Here is a 16,036-nt window from a genome sequence, read left to right on the forward strand (position 1 = left end):
GCTATTTTTCATTAAGTACCCCTCATACTGTATATAGTAATGTTGTTGATTAATACCGGCTATGCTTTATTGCACTACCTTGTAATCGTATTGCAGTTAATAGAGTCATCAGTGTCCCATTGTTTAAAATAAGCATCAATTCCCACTCACGAGATATTTCAGACACTTTGACTTTTTTCCTTTCATCAAGGCCTGTTCTGACCAAGCCCACATTTTTGGTGCAAATGTTTGTTCCAAACTAGCTTTTTTTTAATAGGAACAATGGATTACAATGGTGCTATTCATAACATGTCCGACAAATCTTAATGTACATTATTTAATATTTATATTACTGTGCCTATTATATTATCCAGGCATTAAAAATAACTGTGAGGTTTGGCAATTTGTTTGCCTACACTCATAGTTTGCACTAAACTCGTAGTAAAATATTGCATAAAAATAATCTTTACATGCAATAATTTACTATGATGGTAGAAAACAAATTGCCGAACCTCGTTGCTATTTTTATCGCAAGGAAAAAATAACACGTTAAGTATTCTTGCATTGGTGCTCTTTTTCTCACCATGCACAAGAAACCCTGAATTTAATATAAATATGCAATAATTAAATAAAGGGTAAACTGTTTGTCTGTGTCATTCACATGGCCACACATGCATTATCAGTGCGAAATTGTGATTATAAATGTGTGAGATGATTACGTTTGAATGTGACACGAATCAATGTTGTGAATCGTGACCAAAGTCTTAATACGTATATTGTACAGTGTGACAAAACCATTGATGTCATACAGTCTGCCTTGGCTTCTGCACAAGATCTGAACAAGGTGATATCATACAGCCAACAATCGGACAAAGCAACAATAGTAAAGTACGGAAAAAAATGCAGTGTTCATCCGCCATAACTTGGGAAAAGTATTATGCATCTGCCACAACATTACCACAATTTTCACTTGGGATGTGGGTAGGACATGTTTAATGTAAGACACAGAGCACATATCAAGACCTCTCAGTATTGTCCCTGGAACATCACAGGTCTTGTTAAGGCGAATCTGAAAAATTTGTGATTATCCATTGAGTGGCTTCCAGCAGAGCCATGTCTTTAGCCAAATGTCACCCTAATTCCTTTTGACTGGCTGCTGTAATGATGACACTCCCTTAATGAACACGGACAGCGCAAGTCCAACTGGAGTGTGTCGTTTAATGATTTTTATCTTGGCTCTGGCTCCCCCAACCTGAATGTACATTGACAAAAGCGTTACAGCAGGTAGAAATTGAACAATAAAATTATTAGTCCTAAAAATAAAAATGTTCTTGTCTTGTTTTCCAGTAACAAATATTTAAACATCCTTAAAACAAGATATATTTAGAAAGTTGTTTAACAAAGACTATCTGTCTATCTGTCCGTCCGTCCAAGCTAGCTATTTAGTAAGGTTAATGCTTAAAAAGATTAGCTAGCAAGCTCTACCTATTTAGTGAGGTTTGTGATTGAAAACCTTGCCTAGCTAGCAATCTACCTACTTGGTGAGTTTCATGCATGAAAATTGTTGACTAGCCGTGTAGCTAAGTATTTAATGAGGTTTGTGCTTAAAAAGGTTGGCTAGCTACTTTTCTACCTATTTGGTGAGGTTTGTGAATGAAAACATAGGCTACTTGACTAGCCACCAATGAAAGAAATCGAAACTAGCCGCAAATTTGATGCTCATTATTTTCAAATGCAAATGAGTATTTGATTCACCAAAAATGTTTGCCAGAAGTTCTTCACTGGTAGTGGGGAACCTCCAGCAAACCTTTGGCAATAATGGACAATTTACTGCAAGTTTGCCAAAAAGCTCATTTGCATGTGAAAATGATCAGTGACGAATTTGCAGCAAATTTGCCATAAACTCTCAATTCTCGTAAGGGTATCTAATTAGTGAGATTTGTCCATGAAAACATAAGCTAGCCGGCTAGCTCCCTATTTAGTGAGGTTTGTGATTGAAAATATAGGCTAACTAGCTAGTTACCTATTTAAAGTGATTAGTGTGTGAAAACACTGGCTAGCTGTCATGCTAGCTATTTAGTGAGGTTTGTGCATGAAAACACTGGCTAGCTGGCTAGCTAGAGATTTAGTGTGGTTTGTGCATAAAAACATTGACTGTACCGCTAGCAACCTATTTAGAGAGATTAATGCGTGAAAACATTGGCTTGCCACTAGCTACATATTTAGTGTGGTTTGTGCATAAAAACATGAGCTAGCCTTCTAGCTATCTATTTAGTGAGGTTTGTGAATGAAAACGTCTAGGTTACGAATGTAACCTCCGTTCCCCGATGGGTGGTCCTTCCTGGCCACGTCGCTGAGCCGAGCCGCTGTAGTGGCCGGACCATTTCCGGCTCCTCAGAAAAATCCTGAATGAACTCTAGTATTTGCCTCGCCTTTGTACCCGTATGTCCGGGGGCGGGGTATGCAAATACTAGCTGCCAACATCTCATTGGCCTTTTATCATAGATCAGAGGTATATTCGGTGGCTCAAGAGAGACCCATAGTGTCGCTTCTCCGACACAACGTGGAGAGAGCGACAGAAGGGGAACATGAGCTAGCCTTGTCGCTACCTATTTAGTGAGGTTTGTGCATGAAAACATGAGCTAGCCTTCTAGCTACCTATTTACAGTGATGGATTATGACTTGCAAAGGCCCTGGGGCCAATTATCTCCAAGGGTCCCCCTCCACCCAAAAGTTGTTGAGCGGAGTGGGGGGGGCGTTGTTCATGCCCAAAAGGGTTTTCAAGTGGGGGGGATCACCAAATTAGATCAGCCTTAAAGCCTTGGGCACCAAGGCAGTCAAGGGCCCCCTAGTAGTCAAGGGCACCTGGGCACTGGCCCCATTGGCCCAGTCGGTAATCCATCCCTGTCTATTTAGCGAGGTTTGTGCATGAAAACAAAGGCTAGCTGGCTTGCTAGCTATTCAGTGAGGTTTGCATTGATTAGCTTTAACTTTTTAATTTCTGTTTAAAGTAATTTTTCTGCAATATTTTGAGAATTAAACATAATTATTTAATGTTTATGACAAACTAAATCTTGTGAAAATCATCTGCCAAAGACTGTTCCAGATGCAAGGTCAACTGGTGTGCATTTGTGTGTTTGTGTATGGACTTTGACCTGTCCATCATGGCGGATGGCTTACGTATAGGAACAACCACTAATGAGGCATCTATGTATGTATATTTATGGAGGTTTGTTTATGAAAAGTTTGGCTAGCCAGCTATCTAGCTATTTAGTGAGGTATATGCTTGAACAGATTGGCTAGCCAGCTAGCTAGCTATTAGTGAGTGTTGTGTTTTTTCTTTTTTTTTTACTGGAAAACAAGAAGCAAATACTGATATACATAAGACAGTTTTTTTCTTCTTCAGTGTTTTTACTAACCAAATCTCCCTCTAGTGTTGACAAGCTGAAAACAAAGTGAATCTTCCTCATTTGGCTTCATTTCAGTCTGTTCTGAGTTTGTGTACATTTTAGTCAGCCATGCAAACGCATAAATGCCACAGAGAATATGCCGCTTAACATGATGTGATCTGTCATTGTAATGTGCATGGCTGCCTCTCTCACTCTCGCTCTGTTTCATTGTCACTTGCACCACAAATTTAGCAAGATGAAGAATTATGACTCTTACTCCCCCTAATGCCATACACCCCCTCATTATGATATATTTATCATGTCCATTCAAATCCTTGAACTGTGATTAATATTGAGTGACCCATTTACATACTAAATAAACAACTTGGAGTATTTACACAAAATTGACTGGATTCTAGTTGATATGCATGTTGATGGTGTGATACCCTGCCCTGTCTTTATAAGTGGTAGACAAAAGTAGCTGTGTATTTAGAAATACATTTAGCTGGTAGTTGATAGCACAGGGTAATTCACAATTCAGAATAGCCTTCTATTCTTGGTGACCATAACATTTAGTGTCCTTGGATGTTTCCAGTTTCACATTCCTAAGTTGTGACTCTGACTGGCCTGCACATGCACCGAAAGACAGATGCAGTTCATCATTTGTGATAAACTGTTGCTCTTTTAATCATCGTCCCGTAACCTCAGGTCATGACCTTTAAACTCACAGTTGCAATTAGAGTAGCATCAATCTCAAAGCTGCATGAGTTACACCACTCTCACGGATATGAGCTATAGATTGTTGCTTGCTTTCTCGACCCTAGTTTCTAATTTACACCTCCATTTTTCCAGTGTGCGCCATTTGCCTTAACCTTTGGAATGTCCATCTTTTACAGTGACATATCCCTCAACCCTATATTTTTGTTAAATGTTGATGTCCCCACGGTTGCAGTAGAGCTTAGATTTGTGCTAAATGATCAGCTACATTTCAGCCAGATGGGTCATCTAGCTTATATATATATATATATAACATTTTTATATTATAGTATATTATGCATTATACAATATTTATTTTACAATTTTTGACCTTTATTATTTTTTGGTGTTGTGAAATTATTTGAATTACTCATTACTGTAATGCATTCAAACATTATACAGTTTACCATATTCGATTCAAATTAGATTTTCAGTATTGTAATGATTTTTACAGTATGAAATATGTATAGTTTTAAGCACTTTGAAATAATAAATCCTAGTATGTGTTTAAATTAACATTAATAAAGATTAACTGTAAAATACAATTGTGATATTGTGATACAATTGTGTGTCATTGAACTGTTGTATATAAGCAATATCACACTCGCAATCGTGCTATATTGCCCTATATCAGCACTGTTGTAATTACCTGCGGCCTAATCACAGCAGTGCTGATGATTAGGCCGTTATTTTGCTCATTATTCACCAAAGTGGCATGATCACAGCTGATCACAATGTACAGTCAGGACATTGATAATGTGAAAAATTACAATTACAATTTGAAAAAAAAAAATACTTCTTAAGTTACTGTATATATATATACATATTCACATTAAAGTAATGAGTTTTTTATATATATTTATTACAGTGTTTACTAACTGTGATGTGATCACAGTGTCACACTGCACTAATGAAAATTAAGACCAGAAACATATTTCACACATGTACGCATACACAGATTTGAGTGTTTGGTCAATGCATCACCTACACACATTGTCTGGTTGAACATGCACAATCTGCATTCTTGCATTAGTTTGGCAGTTACAAACCTCAGTACTCAAGGGGCGATACCTTCAAAAGTCTGTTGCATTCATCTAAAAATGTTATTATTCAGGTGAGTTGCTATAAATATATTTACAGTAGCTTTCATGAATTAAAAAAATCACTGTAGAAGCAGAAAATTCACACTATTGGCCCCTTGTGGCAACTTTGTGAATGTAACATGTACTAGCATTATGTTATGAATTGGGGACTGACAATTTTGGAATGCAACAACATCAAAAAAACGAGTTTGCGTAACTAGAAGTGTCTGTGTTTATGTTTTGGCCTTATGTCATCATTAAAGCACAAACATTGTTGTTAAGAGGTGTCTTTAATTAGGTAATTAACACCCAATTGAAGCTTTAAAACAAATTAAGAGGTTATAAAAAGATGCCATATTTGATTTGCACTGAGATAGTATCTTTATACAAAGCAAACTGCAGCATGTTCATATTTATGCATTTGATGTGTTTGTCTGTGTTTGGATCCATGTCTAAAGTCCTTATTTAAATGCAGGACTTCGTAATATGCCAGTCCGCTGAGAGGTTACTGCCAGCCACATTGCATAGGGATTTTCTTAAAGGCAGGAACATGCAAATTCATGCTAATTTCCTGCAAAGTTACATTCAACAATTATTCCCTGGAGTCAGTGAGAAACAGACCATTGTTATCATTCAGACTTTCAACAAATGGGAACTATATTTTCATCAGTAGACAGACTGTGAACAAAGTTACTATTACAACATTGCATTTGGATTGAATTATTTGAAGGTATGTGACGCAATTACATGAAGTATTATATTAAAAAAAAAAAAAGGTTTTGCAAAACATATAGTTCAAACTCTAACTTCTTATTGGATGAGCCATGTTGAAGCTGATGTCAAATGTAGTTAAACATAACTCTGTGAACGCATATTTGATATTAATGCACCAAGTTGCTATGTTGCTTTGCATTAGTAAACAGTAAATTAGTAAATTAGTAAAAAGTCACACAGTGGGATTTATCGCTTGGTGGAATAATTCTATAGTTTTTATTTGTTATTATTATTAATACATGTAACGATTTATTGAACATTGGTAACAAGGTTTTTCTAGTTTCTGATTTAAAAAAAAAATAAAATAAAAAGCTGAATCAATCAATTTCTGCGCCACCAAACGAAATTGCAAAAATAAATAAACAAAAAAAAAAAAAAGACTTTGACTTTGAAAATGAACCTATTAATGGCTTACTTATAGTTGTCTCTGAATATTAAGCTGGGGTAGAATAAATTATTTTAACACAGTTTGAAAAAATAAATACTTCAGCTTTAAATGTGTCAATCCAATTTAGTACGTTTTTTTTATTTTTAGTTTTATTTTTCTTAGTGTTTTCTAGTTTCTGTTTAGTTTTTACTTTTGTTTGAGTTGTTTTGTGGAACCAGTGCTAATGCATTAATTTATATCATTTATTTTTAGCGTAATTAAATTCAAACTCCCATAGAGAAAAATGAACAAACCAACGAACAATGTTACAACATTTTTTCTTGCGTTTAATTCCTAACCCAAACCTACGCCTAATCATAAAGTCTAACCACTTACCCAAACCCAAAACCTACAGGGTGAAGGGACATACTAATGTTGAATGAGTGTAAATTGCTACTTCAAAATTACAATTGGTTTCGTCAAAACAAGCAATAAGAAATCCAACCGTAATCAGATTATATTACATAAAAGTGTAATCTAAAAGCGTACATGTCTGATTACTATGTTGGTTGTGTTCATTGAAATCAGTTCAAGATTACATTTCAGAAGTGATCTACCCAATAGGAATGTGCGAAATATCAGGTTGTAATTTTCTGTTCACGAACAGTCAAGACATGGGAATTAAGACTGTTTATCGCAATGGAAATTCATCAAATACTACTCAAAATAGCAGGGAATAAATTCCACACTGAGCTATGAGCCTTAATAATGAAGTTGTTTTTAATTTGACATGGTGTCTAAAAAACATTGGCAGTCCTGCCCAAGACACTGAAAGAAAATGAGATACCCCGCAACAGACAAAGATGTCCATCCAGCACGTTTACATAGAAAATCTATTGAAAAACAGTACATACTCACACAAAAACATGAGCCCCTAACACGCCCTATGCTTGACATCTAACCCAAACCTGACCCTAAACCCAACGATGGGTTGAAGACTTCTATTGCACATAACTAAAAAATAATCACAATTTTATTGTGTGGTACAGTTAACCAAATGTCGACTATTCGTGCACATCCTTACTACCCAACACTCTTGACTGGTTGGTCAACAAGTCATACCTTTTCGTATGAGCTAAGTCCTACCATATTTTATGATTTTCCCATCTTGCAGGAATTGTTTCAAGTTGTTATGAGACTATGTTGGATTTTATTAATTGCCATGACTTTTCCAGGCCTGGAAATTGCAAATGTAAAAATCCCTGATTTTCCATGTCTTACATTACCGTAGGAATCCTAATGTAGGACAAGCTTAGAAAGAAAAATAAATATAAGTTGTGTCTGTGTGTGTGTGTGTGTGTGTGTGTGTGTGTGTGTGTGTGTGTGTGTGTGTGTGTGTGTGTGTGTGTGTGTGTGTGTGTGTGTGTGTGTGCGTGCGTGTGTGCGTGCGTGCGTGCGTGTGCGCGTGTGTGTGTCAATGTTATAATGCAGTGGCTGACCTTCCTCAGGCCACATGCTACATTTTGCCGGTGGCAACAAAGGAAAGCTAATTTGTAATCTGCAAACATTGCTTATAATCTCTGGGTCCTTTATGAGCTGTTTCCTAGCAACAATATGGCACCTTTCTACATTGAGTTATGTGCAGCTTGCAGTAAAACAAGCCAAACAGGAAAGACAAACTGATATTGTGAAATAAATTGTGTGTGCAGGCATGAAACGAATAGTTATGGATGCTAACAAGAAATAAATCTCTGACTGTGAATCTGTGAATTACTAAAACATACAAGTTAGCCTCTGCATTATTGATTGTGTCTGTTTGAAGAAGATATTTGCATGTATATCATCACCTACGTCACAGATTGCATCACACTTGGTTGGTTTATTTGCGGACGATGGCACTCAAGGACAAAGGCTTTCCCAGTCTTTCAAATGGTAGTTATGGTATTTTTTTTTTAAATACTTTTTAAGCAAAAATGAATTTGAAAGGGCAGAATTTGGTTTCGGAATAATGTTTGTAATGATCTTATTTGTGATTTATTAGATCTGTTACATTGTTGAATAAACTTTATCTAAACGTAAGCTTTATCTAATGCAGTGTTTCCCAAACTGGGGTGCGTGAGGTGTCAATGGGGGTATGCAAATTACATTCTGAGATTTACCGTTCTTTCAATTTCATCACATTCTAAAATGACATTCAAACCCGGTTCATGTATTTCTCACTGGCAAAAATTATTTTGTGTGCCCTCTAGTGTAGAATTCCAAAATGGTTGTGTCATAAAGGTCAGGGAAAAAATGCAATGAAATAACCTGTTATTATGCAGTTAAAAAAATGCATTTACTCATGTGTCGTGCATCACACAAGTATATGTTTTCGTCAGCCCAGTGGTAGGTGATGTAGCTAAGTGATAGCAAGTAAAATACTTAACTGTTTTACCAGACTTTAAAATAGCAGTCGTCCAGGGTTAGTTAAGTTTTTTTTTTTTCGCAGTTTAAAACTTAATTTGGATTTAAGGTTAGATGCATAGGGACTTTTGATTCGGATGGTATAAGTTCATACGCTTTGATGACCGGTGTCGGATATTCAGCAGCACCAAATAATTTTCATATCTGCACGCAGTAATTTTCAATCACATTTGCTCGCAAGGTTGAGACCTGTTTTAACATTGTTGCATGATGTTTTTTCAGCAAATGAGTTCAGTCTTGCTAACAGTGTCAAATGTGACATAAAAAGCCCCTTGAACTGACCGCGCAATTGGACAGATACTTAATGCTCAAATTCAGCCGGCAATGCCGTACCTGCAATGATGCGCAATTCCAGGCACAAAACCGAACACCATTATTGCATAGCACGACGCAATGAGGGGGAATTTTGAAGTTATGCAGTTATATCATGTCTAGCATTCCCATCTCAATCGGTAAGCCATTTATTCAGTATATTAATTTGATTAATATAACATGTACAAATATAACATGTTTAATATAAGGGAGTTGTTTTACAAATATAATTGTGTTAAACAGACATATTTTCAAATGACCTTGTATGAATTTTATCTATGCGTTAGAGAGGGGGTACGCGAAAGGATGTTGAATGTTTGAAGGGGTTCACCACAGTAAAAAGTTTGGGAACCTCTGATCTAAGGTAAAAAAGGCTTGCTGGCATAATGGGGATGATTAAACACAAAGTCACACACATAATATGATCAGAGCTCATGAATCTGTTTATCCTGTCACACAAATTCACTGAGCCATGCAAATTATTAAAGGTGTACTCAGTAATTTTAACTCCAAAATACCTGAAATGTAATTTTGCAATATTTGTAGGAAATCATGACCACTCACATTAAAATGAGTCATATCAGTTACCTTATAAAAGCTGATTTATTCTTAATGGAGCGGGTCTGCAAATGGAGGCTGCCATGTTAGAATCACATGACAGGAGTAATACTACTCACTTAATCTCAGTACCCTTCATGTTATATGACACCTTCACTCATTGATTAAAGTAATCATGGATGGCTCTGAATACTACATTTCTACAATGGCATCTGAAACTAAAAACAATTGATTTAAAATTATGCTGCATCCAAACCACTAGGTGTCAGTGTAAGTCCAAGACGACACAAAGACAAACGTTACTGAGTGCACCTTTAAGGTATAACAATTAGTTTTGATGTGGAAAATAATGTTTACTACCCTGTACTTTTTGGGATTGGGTGCTATTTCAGGGCTGAAGTCTATAAAATGTCACGCATACTGTACATGCTAATCATAGTTTGCATGGAAATTATTAGAAGTCTTTCAGAGACAAATAGAATCTTCTAACTTTGAGAAACAACAGACAACAAAAGCACTCTGTAATACACTCACTAGGCACTTTATTAGGAATACCTTTACACCTACTTAATCATGAGATTATCTAATCAACCAATCGTGTGGCCACATTGCGATGCATAAATCATGCAGATATGGGTCAGGAGCTTCAGTTAATGTTTACATCAACCATCAGAATGGGTGGGAATTATCTCCGTGATTTGACCTTTGTTGGTGCCAGACAGGCTGGTATGAGTATTTCTGTAACTGCAGATATACTGGGATTTTCACACACAACAGTCTCTAACAAGTGTTAACAAAAACATTCAGCAGTTCTGCGGATGGAAACGCTTTGTTGATGAGAGAGGTCAAAGGTGATTGGCCAGACTGGTTCTAGCTGACAGAAAGGCTACGGTAACTCAGATAACCACACTGTACAATTGTTGTGAGAAGAATAGCATCTCAGAATGCACAACATGTCAAAGCTTGATGCAGATGGGCTACAGCAGAAGACCATGTCGGACAATTTATTGGGCCAATTGATTAACTGAGTAAATTGTTGATTTGTTTCTGTATTCCAAACTGTTTTCAATGGAAAATAGTGCTAATTGAAAGAAAATGTCTGTATTTTTTTTTGTGTGTGTTGTTTTTTAGTTTTTTTTTTTTTCGGTCAGCATGCCAGGAAATGTGGGACACAATCCAGGGAAATGTTTTGTCTTCCAAAATAAAAATTTACGTATCAAACCGTTTATAGCGGTGCCGCAGCTGTTTGTCCTCAGTTGGATCTCTGACAGACTCAGTCTCTGATATAATTTTGCATCTACAGAATATACATATCTTGAATTAATATGTCATATTTTTGTCCATCTGTTTGTTTTCCGTTTGTTTTATTGTACAACATTATTATCAGAATTATAGGCCAGTGGTTCTCTTTTTGTAAAGTTGACTGGGCATAATTAATTTTGTGCATTGCAATTACTGTATGATCACATCTAAACCTTGTTGTTTATTTTAGAATGAAAGAAAATGAAATAGCACAGCTATTTATGGACTTTGCAAACTCTGTGAATCTTCTCACAACATGACTAGTAATTTTTATTAGTACAACATTTTGGTGTGTAACTAACATAAATCATACCTCAAATCATGCTTTTTGTTGAGGAGCGGTGTGATATTACTTTTCTAAATGATTGGAATTACTATTCCCACCTGGCTGGTGATATAATGGGCTAACAAAATCCAATAAACTTTAATTAAAAAAGTGACCCAAACCATATCTCGGGTCTTGAAGGTGGGTTATTTTGGCTTGAGCAAGTAAGCAACCATCTTATAACCACCCAACATATCCTAGCAAGCAGGGATGCATGCATAGTGCACTTCAGTGAATGATCACTGCTCTGTTGTTGACTCACACAGCACTTGCAGCTCGCTATATGTGAGCACCACACATGAACTCCATATCAGATGTAGATGCTTGATACAGTAGGTCGGTTTGCTTAAACATGCATTGAGAATGACACCAGAGGAGCATTTAACCTGATCAGAAGCATAATAAAACAACTGTGAACTATCCTACAGAAAGAAACTCAAAGGTTTCCTGGAGTGTTCCACCAAAATAAAAGCCAGAGGTGAAGAAGAAATGAAATGACAGCTGAAATGTTATTAATGTATTATATAACTATTGTATTATTAAGATTAGTATTAGGGGCCAAGAACTGAAGGTCTTCTTCTTATTATTTGTTTTCTTCTTCTTTCTCCCAAATGGGTGTCTATGGCAGCCCTATTAACTGTTCATAGAAATATGCTGAAATTTGGCACACTGGTAGGGGTGAGTATAAATTGCCCCCAGACATTATTTTGGGTCTCTAGGATAAACTCTGTATCCCCACCACTTAATAAAAAAAAAACACTTTACTTTTGAGCATAGCTTTTGTCCTAGGGCCTGTTTACACTTGGTCACTTCATGTGTTTTCACTGATTTAAAACCTATCCGATCATGAAAAGACCAGGTGTAAATGCCCTCTGAAACGCATTAGAGATGGATTGCAATCTGATCATTCAAATCACTTCAGGAGGTGGTCTTGGATGTATTTCAGGCGAAGTGTAAATGCATCTGGATGTTCAAGTCACATATGTAAACTGTACCACTCCCAAACAGTGCTACGTCAGCATAGGAAAATGTAATGTAATGTAATTTTATTTATTTATTTTATGAACTGTAAGATTAATGACTAATGTCTTTGAAGTCCATCCTGGATTAACTGCTGATGTTCACATAGATGCATTTTCCTTTGTTAGTTGGCTAATTAAGGCTTTTGTTGGCAATTAAATCATAGTCTATGTATTCCATTTCAGAGTGTAGTCCCTCAAAAGACAAAGGTGATACACGCAGAGATCAATAAGGTGCTTCGCAGTTCAACCGGCAGGTCATTTCGGTGAGGTTTGGTGGGTTCCATCCTAAATCCAAGGTTCAGGCAGTGGCATATGAATTATCCGATGTCTTACAGTTAGAGTTGGCATCAGTTCATCCTCTGATGTCAAAAGACCGAAGTTATGTCTTGTGCTTTAGTTTGTCATAATCACTCAGCGACATGTAGCAGTGGAGTCCGACACCAAGCAGGAACGGAGCTGGATCTGGCCGGCTCTTGTAAGCTCTGGATATGAAACAAATAGAATAATATTAGCGTTGATGCCATTCAATTTTATGCAAAGTTATAGGTCATGATAGATTTTTCTGGTTCCGGCAGACCTAACTAAAGCAGCCTAATTGTGAGTTGGATAAATTAGGTGTATGCCTGGCTAAATAGATGAGTCTTTTGTCTAGACTTAAACTGAGTGAGTGTGTCTGCATCATGAACAGTGTTAGGGAGACTATTCAATAGATTAGAAGCCAAATATGAAAAGGATATTTTAATCGTAATGAACGTGACAGAATATAGCGTGTCAGAATGTCACAAGTACTGTAGAGCTAGACCATTCAAAGCTTTGTATGTACTTAACAGAATTTTTAAATTAATATGAAATTTTACAGGTAGCCAATGAAACAATGAAAAAATTGGGCTAATATGATCATATTTCTTGGTTGTAGTCAGCACTTTGGCAGCTGCATTTTGAAGCAATTGAAGTTTATTTATTGAACTTGCTGGACATCCAGTAATTCATTACAATAATCTAGTCTTGAGGTCACGAACGCATTAATTTGTTTTTCGGCATTAGCAACAGAGAGCATGTGTCATAACTTAGCAATATTTCTGAGGTGGAAAAATGCTGTTCTAGAAATATTGCAAATTTGATTTTCAAAGGACAGATTGGTATCAAATATAACTCCTAAATTCTTTGCTGTAGAAGTCCATGCAACAGTACATACATCGAGAGTCAAATTATATTCTGTTTTGTTGGAATTGTAGGATGAAATTTATGGCCATCCAATCTTTGATTTCATTGATACACTTTAATTTGGAGAGTGAATTTTCTTTGGGTTGAAAAAATATAAAGTTGGGTATCATCAGCATAAGAGTGGAAACTTATTCCATGATTCCTGATAATATATCCCAGAGGAAGCATATATAAGGAGAAAATAGATGCCCTAAAACTGATCCCTGTGGCACTCCATACTGAACTTTTGTTTGATTTGACAATTTCTCGTTTACACAAAGTGGTAGCAGTCTGATAAAAAGGACTTAAACTAATGCAAGTCCACTAATGCCAACATCATTCTATAGCTTATTCAAGAGAATGTCGTGATCTATTGTGTCGAAGGCAGCACTAAGATCTAAAAGCACTAAAAGAGAAATGCAGCCGCGATCAGAGGATAAGTGCAAGTTATTTGTAACTCTGATAAGTGCAGTCTCTGTACGTTGATGGGGCCTAAATCCTGACTGAAAAGTTTTATATATTCCATTTCTCTATAGAAATGAACATTGTTGGGAGGACACTACCGGTTCTAGTATTTTCGACATAAATGGTAAATTAGAAATCAGTCTGTAATTGTCTAATTCTCCAGGATCAAGCTGTGGCTTCTTAATAAGCAGTTTGATAACTACCATTTAAAGTTTATTGGGGCATGTCCTAAGGATAGCGAGGAGTTAAAAATATTAAGAAGAGGTGCTGAGATTACAGGGAATACCTCTTTTAAGAGCTTATTTGGTATTGGATCTAACATAATGTTGTGACTTTTGATTTTTTTTATATGTTTTGTTAGCTCTTCGTGACCTATGACAACGATGGATTGAAGTTGCTCAAGAGAAAATTTATTAGACACTGTTTTCTGAGGTGCAGTGACAGTGACAGATGATTACATAGTTCCAGTTTTATTTTTATCAGTATAGAAATTCATGAATTAATTTCTATTGGGCTGCGGCTGAATATCTGGTTCAGTCGATGCTTTATTCCTAGCCAATTTAGCCACAGTACTGAATAAACACCTAGGATTGTTGTGGTTGTTATATAAGTTTGCTAAAATATGCTGACCTGCCAGTTTTTAGTGCTTATCTGTAGCTACAGACACTATTCTTCCATGCACCAAAATACCTTTAATTTTGTATTCTTCCACTTGCGCTCCATTTTCATTGTACCATGGTACAGGTTTTTTTCTTAAATTTTCTTTAATCGAAGGGGGATAACACTATCAAGAGTGCTGGAGAAGACTATTTATATTTTCTGTTATTACATTAAGTTCTTCTAGTATGTGAGATGATTCTGGAAGATTATTAGTGAAGCTATCATTAGTGGTCGAAAGAAAAATTCTACCTGAACAAAAGCGTGGTGTAGATTGAGCGAGATTAGCTGATCGCAGCAAACAAGAGTTGAGGAAATTATCTGAGATGTCATCGCTCTGCAGTAGAATTTCTATAGTATCAACATCCACTCCATATGACAAAATTAAATCTAGCTTATGGCGATGAGTTGGTCCTGTCACATTTTGTCCGACTCCAAGAGAGTTGAGAATATCGATAAATGCTAATCCCAATGTGTCATTTTCATTGTCTATGTGAATGTTGATGTCACCAAAAATGAAACCTCTATCTACATGAACTACTAGATCTGATAGAAAATTTGCAAATTCACTAAGGAAACCAGAGTATGATCTATATATTGTTGCAAGGGCAAAAGACGACAGATTTTTTTATTTAAATCTGAAGGTCATATTAAGCATTTTTTAGTTCAAAAGATTTAAACTTATGTCCTGTCCTCTTGAGTAACACCAACAACTTGTAAATTGTAGCAACACCTCCTCTTCAACCCTTCAGACAAGGCTCATGTTTATAACAATTACCTGGGGGAGTATGTTAATTTAAACTAATACATTCATCTGGTTTAAGCCACGTTTCAGTCAAACAGAGCTCATCCAAACTATGATCTGTAATAATTTAATTTACCATTAGTGCTTTGGTAGAAAGAGATCTAATGTTTAGTAGCCATAACTTTATATGATGTTTATCTTAATTTTTTTTTTCTAATTAGTCTGTATGTGTTGTAGTTTATGTGACCTGTGTGACGTCTCAAGGCATCTAGCAGACGTTCGGATGAACCAGTTTGTCTGATTCCTGTCCTGAGCCCCAGTTAGTCAAATATTATCACTTTTAAGAGCATGAGCTAAATCACTAAAGAGTAGAGTGGCACCATCCCTGGAGGGATGGATTAACACTAACATGAGTGCAGCTGATGCCCATGACACATCTTACCTATGGGATGCCCAGAGGGGAAATCAAGACATTGTGCCCACACAGAGACACATGTGCACTGGGCAAATTCACTTGAAATCAAATAATAAAGCAGATCTATTAAGTTCACTTGAAGATCACATTTATATCCATTTGGCGGAGACTCATTGAAGTGGCCAAGTGTAAATAGGCCCCTAAAAAACAAAATTATATTAA

Source organism: Xyrauchen texanus, chromosome 5, assembly GCF_025860055.1.
Source record: "Xyrauchen texanus isolate HMW12.3.18 chromosome 5, RBS_HiC_50CHRs, whole genome shotgun sequence".
In the NCBI taxonomy this organism is placed as follows: domain Eukaryota; kingdom Metazoa; phylum Chordata; class Actinopteri; order Cypriniformes; family Catostomidae; genus Xyrauchen; species Xyrauchen texanus.